Here is a 13,664-nt window from a genome sequence, read left to right on the forward strand (position 1 = left end):
TTACTGATTTGTGCCAGAAGAGTTATTAAGTCTTCGTTTCAATCCTGTCTTTCCAGCTCCAGATTTCTATACTCATTGAAAGAGAGACCTGTCCTCAGGTTATTAACACAGTAAAACTAAAATTCTAACATGCATATTAACATAATCTTTGGTTTATGACATATGTAAATCTAGCTGGATTCTGAGCTGAAACTCTGTGGGCCCCTATTGGTTTTCTTTAGATACTGCCACAATTCTGGATGTATCTCCCAGTTTAGATAAGGATCTTTATTAATTTAGAGTACTTTAAACCTTATTAGACATTCTTCACACCACATTATAGTGTACATTCATGTAGGAAAATGAAGACAATTGTAGCATGTTTAGTAAATCCCTTTTTTCTCAATCTGATAATGTCATTTCAGTCACTGTGCTCAAGTCTTAATATCTATTGCTGTCCAAAATACTGGATCCTTGAGCTATGAATGCTATTATTCAAATTGCTACTATGTGCTAAACTATATGACTGTCTTTGTTTCTTTTGTTAAGTAGGCAATGCCAGAACACCTTTATTTTGCTCCTTTGACCACTTAGCTATACAAAGGAAACAAAAATTCTCTTAATTTCACAAACACTAATTTCCATTGCACTCCCAGACTGAAACAATGCTTTGTATTGGACAGAAACAAATGAAAAGATTAATTTTATGAATATATTCAAATCAATTTTGATGTCACCTGATGTTCCTAAACTACTATTCGCTGAAGCTAGTATATTTCAATAGCCTCTGAAATATAGGATTACTGACTTTTTCACATTCATTTGTAAGCGTAGCTGCACATTTGTTACCTAATCAGTGTAGATTGTAAACCCATGCACATCTAGCACATCTAAAGTCAGTTACTTTTTATAGAATGTGTACATAAGGCAAAAGTTCTGAGCAATCAGACAAAGCAGTGCAATTAATGTAATAAAACTCTTCAACAGGAAGTCTGTTGTGTCTGTTTCCCTCCTAATTAACTGTAAAATTATAAAGAAATTACAGGCACTACAAAGTCACACAAGAAATAAGTCAAATATATTTTCTTTGCTATTGAATGAAATTATCTATGCATACTGGAAAAATAATCTGAAAAGATAATCAATTTTTGCAGTTGCTTCTGTATTTTTTTACCTTTTAATTATGGGAGACTAAAAATCTAACATTTTTTCATACATGTATCTTGACATTAAAATAATATAGCCGATGAAGTGCACATAGTTCTAGATTTATCTCATGTGTATCACTGTCAGTTTGTAATTGACATAATGACAAAGTGGCCAGGGAAAATGTAGGTGGAAAAAAAGGGATCTGAAAAACATGATGTGCAAAAAAAAGCAGTTTGGAGATTCTGCATATACCCAGTGGCATGACTAACTGCATTACCATTGTATTGCTTTAAAAAATAAATAAATAAATAAATAAATAAATAAAGATCTTGGTCTTCTGGGTATGAGGTAAGTCTGATTAACAAAAACTTTCTAATTTTCTACTTCCAAAGAAAGGTCTGTCAAGGTTAACGCTGAAGGCATCCAAATAATTTTTATTGGCACTGAATTATAGTTGGAGAAGTATAACTGAAGAAAATGAAACAATAGGCTACTGAAGTATCAAGGGAACTGAGATTGTTAGCAGTGTTCACACATTACAGTACTATCATGCCATCCTGGACATGAATATTCATGCAGCTACAGTTACATATGCACAAAAGCCTTTAAAAGTTCCCTGAAATATTATCAAGCTCTAACTAATAATCCCAGTTAATATTTCCTGAAAAGAATAAGATATGGGACTACACAGAAAGAAACTTTCACCAGAAGTACTTGGTTTTCTTAACTTTTCTATTTGTACATGCTGTGTTTTGAAACTGGCATGAAAACATGAAAGGCATTGTGCCTTTGAATAGTTCTTCAAGTTCTGTGTTCACAGAGTTCAATTTCCTGCCTTCTTAAAATTATTGTCCCATTCATACTTTCTTCTGGAAATAATGCCCACTCCTATTACATCCTAGTTAGTAACTGGGCAAAAGCTTGAGTACAGGAATTCCAGGAAGTATACCAGGAGTCAAAAATTATGAATGATTTTATGAGAGTTTGAACCTGGATTCCAGCTCTACTTGATAAATGAACAACCAACAGATGCATCCACAGTGCTAATGAAAGAGGGAAGAACAAGCAGTAGCAGCCATCCTCAAGATGAAACTGGTACAGAAGCAGATAGCCATGTCAGGGATGTAAGCCAGACCATAACACCCAGTCCAGACTGTGTCCTCTTTGATCTAACAGCTTAGATGCAGACAGTAAATACCTGATAGACTATTTCCTGTTTAAGGAAAACATTGTCGCTAACAGAAAAACAAACAAATAAACAAACAAAAGAAAAAAACACACACACAAAAAAAAACAGTCTTCAGAAATCAGACAGCTATGAAACATTTCTACACTTAAGCACCTTGGCAATATGCTAGGTGACATCCACATAGTAATGTGTTATCTAGTTTGCTTTTTAAGAGTTGTCCACAAATGTACGCAAAAGCTGTGAAGTTTGGAATTTGAAATTATAAAACATATTACAAACACAAATCACTTTACATGTGACAGTCCATTACAGATGATTTCCAAATGCCTTGAAAAAAACTCATGGTATTGAGTTATAAGTCCATATGTAAATACATTAGCCACCATTAAAGTAGATCTCACAAAGATTTTCAGAACACTGAAGTGAGCAGGAAGCAGTGACTTAGAAGATAGAAAAGTCTCTGGTTTAATTGTGTTCTCTATTTAACACATGCCAAGAAAGAAGTGATCATCTGAACTGATATTCAAACAAAATATGTAGCACCCTCAAAAGCTGTGTGTGCTTGGGGAACTGACGATACAGCGAAGCTTGGGAATTCTTCATTACAAAGTAATGTTTGTAATTTTATTTGTGATAAAATCTTGACATAACTTAAAGGACTTTTGTACTGAAAATATGGTTTATTTTCAAACTATAATTCAAGCCCAACAATAAACAGATGCAAGACTCATTATAATTTTCTCCTACTTGCCTCATTAGGCTCAGTGCTTAAGAGATCAGTGACTCTGAGGAGAATCGACAAAGAATGTATTTTATTTTTGCTTGTGCCCCATCTAAGAGAGAAAAAGATTTAGTTTATATTTATTTTTTTGAAGCTTTTCTACTTTCATTTCTGTGTGTATTACCACATTCAGCTGCTTTCACACTCTTTCTGTTTCACTAGCAATCTGTTAGTGATCTCTTCCTTTCATCTTTCTACGTATATATCCTAATGAAATCATTATGTCTGAACGGTTGGTTTTCATCCTCCTCTTCTCCTACAGAATATGGTGGTAATGATCTCATTTTTTTTTTGATACACTGACATTACAGCTGTCCTTTTCATCCCCAAAAAACTATTTTATGTTTATTTAAATAAATATATTTAATTATTCAAATCACACATCTGTATAATCTCACTTCATGTGAAAACATTTGATTATCAAATATGGGATACTGACATGATTGCTAACATTTGTTTTGTTGTGTGAATTACAAGTTGTTAATCAGTAATACCTTCAACTGAAGTATGATAAAAAAGAAAAAAAAAAGAAATAAAAAGGGTTTATGAAGATTTGAAAAGTTTTTCTACTGAATGGAATATATGTGTCTCATTTTGTATCTTCACACATTTTAATCCATTGTCAGCTCCCACTGTCATACTTGTTATTTCTTAGAAATGAATATTTTTTTCACTACAAATTTCTTTTTATCTTTTGTCTCAGAAACAAAATGAAATATGGAAATCTAAGAATCATTTAATCATAAAATTGCTCAGGTTGGAAAAGATCATCAAGTCCAACCACAACCTAACCATAGTACCCTAACTCTAACAACCCTCTGCTAAATTGTGTCCCTGAGCACCACATCCAAATGGTTTTTAAACACATTCAGCATTGGTGACTCAGCCACCTCCTTGGGGAGCCTATTCCAGTGCTTAACAACCCTTTCTGCAAATAAGCTTTTCCCGATATTCAAAGTAAATCTCCCCTGGTGCAACTTGAGGACATTTTCCCTCATCCTGTCACCTGTCATAAGTGAGAAGAGACCAACCCCACTCTCTCTTACCAGAGTAAGGATTGCAAGAATTGGAAAATATTACTTAGTAGACTATTATATAAATAGTAGAGATTCATTATTCCTATCTATTTCTGAGGGATAGTTTTTGAAGTTTCAGGAGCTTGGAAATGTGCAAGCTTTAACAATATTTTTAGTTTTGTTTGGTATATAAATATTTCTTCTTAACCCAAAAGCGCTATGGTTGACAGTGTTCACATTGCTGGCTAGGCCCTATAGACCTTCCACAAATATTCATAATTTCCCTGGGATTTACTGTCTTTCTGTACTTCCCCATACATAAAAGGAAGTGACTACTATGTAGTGGATGAATTGTGTGGGTTGAGGAGAGCTAACCCTCAATTTGTTGTTACCTGTTAACTATTCCTAAGTGTCGAGAAATAGAACAACTAAGAGTTTTGATATAAAATACCTCTGAGACAGATAAAAATCTAGCCAAACCTTGACATTCATCAAACAGCAATAAAGAAAAGAAACAGAGCCAGTGCTCTTACTTGTTAATGTATTATTTTTTCATACTTTTCTTAGCTGTTAAATGGAAAAGAGCCTGCCTCTGTTAGGTGATTCTGTTGCTCGTGGAAAGTTAATTTAACTTTCTGTATTACTTTCCCCCATCAAAAGAAAAAGCACGGAGTTGGTTCTCCCTTTCCTGAGCTCCAGGAGACAAGGAATGCCATAGAGATGAAAAATGAAAGGATCGGAGCTTCTCACATTATTCTAGTCAGTGTCATAGACAATGGATATATAGTGGTGTCTGCTTAGTTGTCCCCTGCAAATCTCCATCCTCAATGTCTCTCATGAGCAGTAATAATGATTCAAATACTTTAACATAAAAATCCCAGGGTGATGCTTAAGCAGCATCACCTTATAAATATACACAAATATTCTCCCTAACATCCACTCTCATTAACCACAGAAATTGATGTCTCGAGGTTCAGAAGTATCCAGACCTCAAAGTTTTCTCTTACACTCATTTACAGATTTCTCTTACACTCGTTTACTACTCTTACGTTTTTATCATCTTCAGATTGTGTTATATGTACACTATTTCTATTAGCTCCAGTATATTTGCACAATGGTACTAATCTGATTCTCTTGGAAATAGCTCATTAAGAAAAACACCACCAACAAAAAAAACAATGACACTGGAGACAATTTTTTCTAAAACATTTTGAAACAGATTATGTTTTCAGACTTTCCTTAAGAATAAAATTTAATATTTTTGCTTGAAGAAACTAACTACCAAGAGGCCCATGGAAAAATAGTTACATTTAGTTGAACTTGCTAAGCCAATAAGGTCAGATACTCAATATGAGTTTTGTGTTTATATCTGTGAGTGTTCTTATTTTCCACACCAAGATCTGTTTTATGAATTAAAAGCCATAATGCTAAGTTACTGGTGAGGATAAAGAAGTACATGGGTAGGGGAAGGTTCTTAGGGCTCTCTATATTCAAACACAGCCTCCTCAAGATGTTGAGTACTACTGGACATAGGAAAGAAAATAAAATCAGCGTTCAGAGTTCAAGAATCTTGCTTTCTAGGATTGACACTTGGCGATATTTTTGAAAGATGAGGAAAAGATTCACATAAAAACTGTATGTCTATGCTTTTTGCTGAAAGTAAGAAAGATTTCATTAGTACCTGAGTCCGCATTAGAACTCTACAGAAGGAATTATGCTTGCTCACTGACTAATACATTGTTGTCACTGAAATTACTGCCTGAATAGATTACTGCTCCATGTGAGTAAGTGGAACAGATCTAGGACTGTTTTACTTTCCACCAGTGAAGGAACCTAGAAGCTTTGTAACTTTGAAGTATTGTCACCTTTTAACAAGAGAAATCTAGAGAAAGGTTTAGAAGAGTATGACTTAATGAAGAAATACAGTGTACAATTAAAGTATGTTTCTGGATTTGATCTTTAGAAGGTACTTCATGTGTATGAAAGAAAGGAAAAGAAAATAAAAAAAGCAAAAACGTACAAAGCATGATGATTTTTTCTCATTTATGCAGTATGATGGTATATATATCCAGTAAATAAATTGAACTCTATTTTCCTCTGACGACAGAGATTTATGTCTAATGTACATACGAATTATCCATTGGTATTATAAATATTGTTCATACATATTGGCTAAGATACATATAGAGATGACTGTTGTAGCTGAACAGATATTTTTATTTTATTTCTGATTTAGCTATTGTTCTGTGCCTTCACTTAAGCAAGAAGTGTTATATCATCTGAATGGGAATGACATGATAACAGCAGTGTTGATCAGAAAAAAATAGTCTTCTGCATTTTCACTAAAGGATGTGAAAAAATCACTGATACAGTTAGTACAGTCTCTGTTTCAGATATGTTCCCTCTAGATAACATTTCCTCTCAATACTTCTTGTTTTTATGCTATGGAATTCGATTTTTACTTTATCATTTTAATAATACATATAGAACCTATGGAGTTGAATCCTTTCCCACAGCAAAAGTAAAAAAATATATATTTTTTCAATTATTTATTTTCAATTCATTTCTGCATTTTCTGTATATTAAGAATATATCAAATCTGGGGAATTTCTTATGCTTTGTCACAATGAATTTGTGCATTTGAACTGCTTTTATTTCCACATTTGTACAACCACATACTCCATTTTTAAAGCTTCTAAACACTAACATTTAGAAAAAGAGATGAGCTGAGCCCTCTTGATAAATACTGTCTATCCGGAACTCATTCACAGGAATAATGAAATTAGGAATCAAGAAACACAGTCTACAGTTGTACAAATATTTTAGTATCTGAAAGCTGCTAAAGTTTTTAGAATTTCTATCTGAGGTCTGATCAGTGTGCTTTGACTCTCAAAACAAATACTACTTTTCCCCCTCCTTTATATGAAACTCTCTTCTCTCGTAATCATCACTTTGTTTTCTCCCAGTTCAGACATACTGTTTGCATTAAGTTAAATTTTATTTTCTAGGTAAGTCATTTAATCGGACAGATGTTTGAACTTCTGTTGCTAACAAGGCTCATAATTCTTTAAACTAGCATGTTTTAAATTACTTGCTCAATGGATTGCTTGATATTTTTGCTAGGGTATAGAACTCACAAATTCAGTGATTCACCTTGAATTTGGATTATGCAGCCTTCAGGTCTTATCTGTTTTACACAATTGTTGTAACATAATTGCCTTTAGTAGAGGTACTCCCAAGGATGTATTTGAACTGTTTGGGGAAAAAAAACAAACCAACAAAACACTTATCCACCAATGAAAACTGTACTAGGCAATTCCTGGTGAATTTTAGCAAGAATTAGCTTCCAATGACCTGAATATAAATCTCTCTCAAACTCTTAATATGGAATAATTTCAAGCTGTCAGTCTTCCTACAAATTACTTGTGACATAATCTTTTCTTCTCTTTTCCTTCCCTCCTTTCCACATTCCCATTCCTTAAATTGTACTAATTCTTTTTTTCTTTTTTTTTCTTTTTTCTTTTTTTCTGAATTAAAGTCTCTCACTGAATCGAGAAATAGGTTTATTTTATTTGTTTAACTGTTTTTGCATTTCATCTTCTAATGCATATGTTAGACAACAAAGAGTAAACTCATTTTCATTCCTTTATCACCCTTTCGAATTTAAAAAATAAAACATAACTATTTTGCTAATCCATAGAAATCATTTTGACCATGCAAAAGTTGTGTCCAATCATTTGTCTAAGTTGGATCTTGTATAACAGTCTAGAGTACACTTACCAAAAAAATCTGTTTAATGAAATACACAGTACTGTTATCAATTTGATGAATTTCTTCCTATTTTCTCCAGAATTTTTGATATAGCCTTTGCTATGAATAATTCAACGTTTTGTTCAAGTACAGATTGTTTGCTCACTCTGAAAACTTACTGTATCACGTCTTTACCAGCTGAAAGATATTTGCACAAGGTGGATATCAATATTACTGAAAAAAAAAAAAAAAAGAAAAAAAGAAAAAAAAAATCAGACATCTTACATTCCTTTTTTTTTTTTTTGCCTTCTGGATCAGCAAACAATATCCTACATGTCTCATTTCATACACAACAACATACACAACAGACAAAACTTTTTTTTTTTTTTTTGTACCCATAAATGTTCATTTTATGTAAAAGAAAACATTTGTCCCTAACTACATGGTACAGTTTTTAAGTTGACTTAACAGATATTAATTTTTTCGCCTTCCTTGTTAGGGCATCCTTGATGACCTTCTTCACATTTTGTAACCCTTTCCTAGAGCGTAACGTCTAAACTAAATCCACTTCAAAGGTATAACAATAGTTGTATGTTACTATGCACTAAATTAAAGTCGGTGTGTGTGTGTGAAATTTGTTGTTTAGTAAATCAGTTATTTCTGTTAGCTGCAAAACTTATCTTTTAAGTCTTGTTCCACACAGGTATTTGACCAACTACTGCAGTTATAGAAAGCTAACCAGATCTTTGTTTTCTATAGAGAGTTCCACAATGCTATTCATACAAAAGTAGTCTAGGCCAGAAAAATTATTTCCTTTTCCAGTTAATACCATTCTAATTTGCAGAATTTTAGCAGGAATCTTAAAGGGCAAGTCAAAGTGTAGTTCACTAGATCTTATGTTGCATTCAAATTCTTGGGTCTCCCATGATTTTGGCTGATTTTTGCTTCAGAAACTCTATCCCTAACATACTCTAAGCAAAAAGCTTAGGGAAACCTATAGTGCCCTTATGTGATTTCTGAAATTAATCACAAATCTTCAAAGATTTATTAGTCAGTCATTTCCATGGAACATATGGTTTCTAGATGGGGTAAATGTCTCTGAGTCCTCTCTTCCCTCTTAGTTTCTCTATAAATCTAGGAAAAGCTTGATTCTAGTTCAGGAGCCACAACTTCCCTCCACTTCTGTGCTCTTACCAAACTGTTCTCTTGGCTGTGAATTAATAGTACCCCTACACTGAAGAAGGAAGAAGAGCATTGCATTAATTAATTTTACTTGAATCTAAAATCTAATTAAATGAGCTATTGATTATTCGATTACTTTGCACTGTTAAAAATATTAAATTCTTTTTAAGGTCTTTAATTTTTGCTGTCTCCTGATGTTCAGTTTAAGAGATAGCATAAAAGACAATAAAATAACACTGATAAAAGTAAAATGAAGTTTGTGATAAATAAATAAATAAAGGTGTAATGAAATAAAATCAGCTTTTAATATAATATATGAATAGAAAAATTCCTAAGAGAGTAACAAAAGCCTTCATAGAAACTTCATAGAAACTAACATCATTTCTGTATAGAAGACTTTCTGATAAATAGTTTGGGAAGAGGTTCATAGAACAACTTGCCTTTTAACTAATACTATTTAATGTAATTGGTACAAAGAATCTTTCATCTAATAATTACTTTAAAGTAGGATAAATTAGTTTGATTTAAATTCACTGATTTAAATGAAAAGTTTTATTCATTACTTGAATCAGCAAGCCAAAACTCTTGATTTAAAAACAACTGCTTTTTTCTTTCTGCTATTTAGCAATTTTTCTCAAGAAAGATGAGTCATTGTTTTCTATAACTGCTATTTCTTTAATTGTTTATTAGGATAAACAATATCTATTTGCATTTAAATATAACTAAGATGTTTAACAAAGAGAAATGTAGTTACTCTACTAAGAGATCATTACAAGCCCTTCTGTCCCTGAATAACTTACAACTAATGTACTTTGCTTTCTAATATATAGTTCATTCTAATACAGTGGAAAACCTTTTTTGCTCAGTCCATACTTAGGTTTAGGTTTAAATAAAATATAATTAGTTTTAAAAATATAAAATATTCAGCTTGTACACACAGAAAATTCTATTTGTTAAAAGTTGGTTTAAGATGTAATGCAACTAGATTACATTTCTGATGCCTAAATCATGTGTAAATGATTACTGTCCATTATAAAAATATTTGAAAATTATATATTTATATATTTTTTATGTTTTTATAGGCAGACTTGTGTATCATTACATATACAAGTGTAAATACCTTCTTAGTCAGATAGACCTACAGAATCCACAGAAATTAATCTGAAGGAAAAAAGAGAAAGAATTAATTAATAAAATCTGAAGAAATATCAAACAAAAATCCAGGTCAGCAAGTTCAAAATCAGTGGTGATTTTTCCCAAGCTTATCTGTCTTATGAAATATCTCTTTAAAAGTAGTGAGAATTACTCATGTATGAATGCGTTAATTCATACGTACACAAATATATGTAAACTGTAGAAATGAAGTTTGGGGAAGAAAAAAATATTACTTGAATTATTTTGTCCCCCTTTTTTTTTTTTTTTTTTCCTAAATATGGAATTTTTTCATAACATCACTTACTCCAGATGAATCAAATGTTAGCTCATGACTAACATGCAACAAGCATATTCTCTTGAGGCTTTTGAAGTTTGAAGCACAGAATATCCTCCACATAGGACTACCCAAAAATCAAAACAGTTATTTTCAATCAGGTAAAAACCGACTTCAAGTTCTGCACAGTCCAGTCCCCCCATTAGATGGAGTGTCATGTCCCCACCTTGCCTGCCCTGTGTTTCTCCTCTGAGGAGCCTATAGCTGTCCACTGTAATACAAACACATCAGTCACAACACTTTTCCCACCGAGTTTCACTTATGCCAGTGACGTTACAGCTCTGGGACTAAGCCAAGGTTTCTGGTTCATCCTGCTTATACCTTATGCTGCGTGCACCAGCATAGAAACACATTGAATTTGCTTCATTGTATCCAGCACCTCATGGAGCATACTTCAGGACGTCACTAACACACAGCCCCTCAAATTTTGGCATGCCACCACATACTTTATCACCAGCAAGCCTAGTTTTATCGCTTTCCCCCTTCAAATTTAGTTTAAAGCTCTATCAATCAGCCTTACTATTTCCTACAACCCTCTCATAAAGGTGCATCCCATCAAACACTATCAGGTCAAGTGTTGTGTCAACCATCACGTGACTGAGAAACCCAAAATTCTGCCAGTGAAACCAGGTAATCCTGGTAACAGGATTATCAAAATTCTATGTAATTTGAAAACAGTGAATAGATGATTGATAATGTCCTGTCTCCCACACAATTTATCATCTTCAATTTCTTTCAATTAACAACCTTTCTGCTTATTCATATTCTAAGAAATCATAGTAAATAAAATATGAAATACAACACAATAAAATCTGCCTGAGCTTACTTTATTAATTTCTAATGGTCATGGTGTAATCTTAATTGAAATCTAATATTTATTCTCCAGGGTGTGTGTACCATGACATATGAAGAGTATACAAGCATAAGACATTTTATCACTGTTTTGAAAGGCCTTTCCTTGGTCTAAGATGTAAGTCAGTCTTTTTCAAAAACTACTAATGAATTTCACTAAATGTACTGAATTTCACTGGTTCAAACACATTTTTTTTTATTTTTTAATTTTAATTTTTATTTTTGAGAAATGCAGATAAACTTATGTAATACTGTATCTTCCTATAAGACCTCAATATTGTGTTAAGGCAGTTTTCCATATCCATTAAGGTGCTGCAGTAACTTTCAGTTTGCAAGCCCATATGGTACAAATCACACTGTTCTCTGACATTAGAGGACTGTCTGATAGCAGGCTGAATGAGATATGAAATGTCAAATCCTTTTATCCAGATCAAGCTAGTCTGAAGTGTAAAAAGCTTGGGATGATCATTTTTGTATTGCTTGTAAACCTTGATAGTTGATGTCAGTAATACAGCAAATGCATCTGGAATTTCCAGGGTAATCAACACAATGTTTCTATTACTTAACTTTCTCTGTTTGTAGAACTTATTTCTTCAGCTTCATTAGGAAGCCCCATTTTACCAGTAACCCTAAGAATAAAACTGAATGGTGACCATGATTCTATTGCACAAAAGTGAACTTAGTAAAACCCAGGGAATCTTTAAATTAAAACTTTAAACAGAAGCTCGATATTCCCATCCTGTGGAGACATCCTTAAAACTCTTCCTCAAACCAGATGAGGGTCCTGTTTGAGAAGCCAACCTGGAAAATGTTTCACTTAGTTACAGAAGAGAATTTTAGTATAATGAAATTTCATGAAAATATCTATGACAATACTACATCTTGCAAAGACATTATGAAAGCATCTAGGTGTGTTCAAAAATAAAACAAACTAATTTACTAAATATGGTATCATAATGCAAGATAACACACTATAATACAATATAATTAGAATTGAAGCTAATAAATCAAATATAATGAGAGAGTAGCTGAAAGCTGTAGGCCTTACAGTAATACTGAAGTGATATGCGCAGTTGGGACGGGCAGCAGTGAAGGAGAAGAGTGACAAAGAGAAAAGCCCAATCAGATGACCTTGCCAGGAGTTATATCTCCACTTTGACTGCAAAGTCCCCTAGGGAATGTAGTTCTTCTTCTCCTCCTGATGGGAACCTGGAACTGGAGCATTAACACTTTAACTCCCAGTGCCCTACATCATGCTATCATGTAGAATACCAGTAACCAAAAATCATAAAACCATTACAAGGGGATTGAGTGCACCCTCAGTAAGTTTGCAGGTGACACCAAGTTGGAGCAGAGTGTTGATCTGCCTGAGGGGAGAAGGGCACTACAGAGGGATCTGGATAGACTGGATTGATGGGCCAAGGCAAACGGTATAAAATTCAATAGGGCCCAGTGTTGGGTCCTGCATTTCAATCACAACAACCCCAGGCAACCCTACAGGTTTGAGGAGCAGTGGCTGGAAAGGTCCCTGGTGGAAAGGGACCTTGGTTTACTTATGGACAGTTGGTAGAATATGAGCCTGCGGTGTGCCCAACTGGCCAAGAAGGCCAATGGCATCCTGGCTTGTATCAGGAATGATGTGGTGAGCAGGACTAGGGAAGTCATCCTGCCCTGTAATCAGCATTCGTGAGCCGTTATCTCGAGTACTGTGTTCAGTTCTGGTCACCTCAGTACAGAAAGGGCATTGAGGTACTGGAGCAGTTCCAGAAAAGGGCAACTAGGCTGGTGAAGGGCTTGGAAAATATGCCCTACAAGGAGAGAGTAAAGGACCTGGGTCTGGGGAAAAAGAGGTTGAGGGGAAACCTTATTGCTTTCTTCCATGATCTGAAAGATGTTCAGAGTGAGAGCAGTGTTGGTCTCTTCTCACTGGTGGAAGGTGACAGGATGAGGGGAAATGGCCTTAGGTTGTGCCAGAGTAAGTTTAGGTTAGATATCAGTAAACACTTCTTCACAGAAGGGGTTGTTAAGCACTGGCATAGGCTCCCCAGGGAGGTGGTTGAGTTTCCTGGATTTGCTTAAAAGTTGTTTGTGTGTGGTGTACAGGGACGTGATTTAGTGCAGGGTTGTTTGTTAGGGCAGTTTGGATAGGTCATGGTTGGACTTGATGATCTTTAAGGTCTTTCCCAACCTCAGTGATTCTATGATTTTATGATTCTACTTTCATTCAAATAGATGATTTATTTAAGGAATAATTATGGCATATATTTTACACATTTG

This window comes from Coturnix japonica, chromosome 1, assembly GCF_054131305.1.
Source record: "Coturnix japonica strain WE chromosome 1, WE-NBRP24, whole genome shotgun sequence".
In the NCBI taxonomy this organism is placed as follows: Eukaryota; Metazoa; Chordata; class Aves; order Galliformes; family Phasianidae; genus Coturnix; species Coturnix japonica.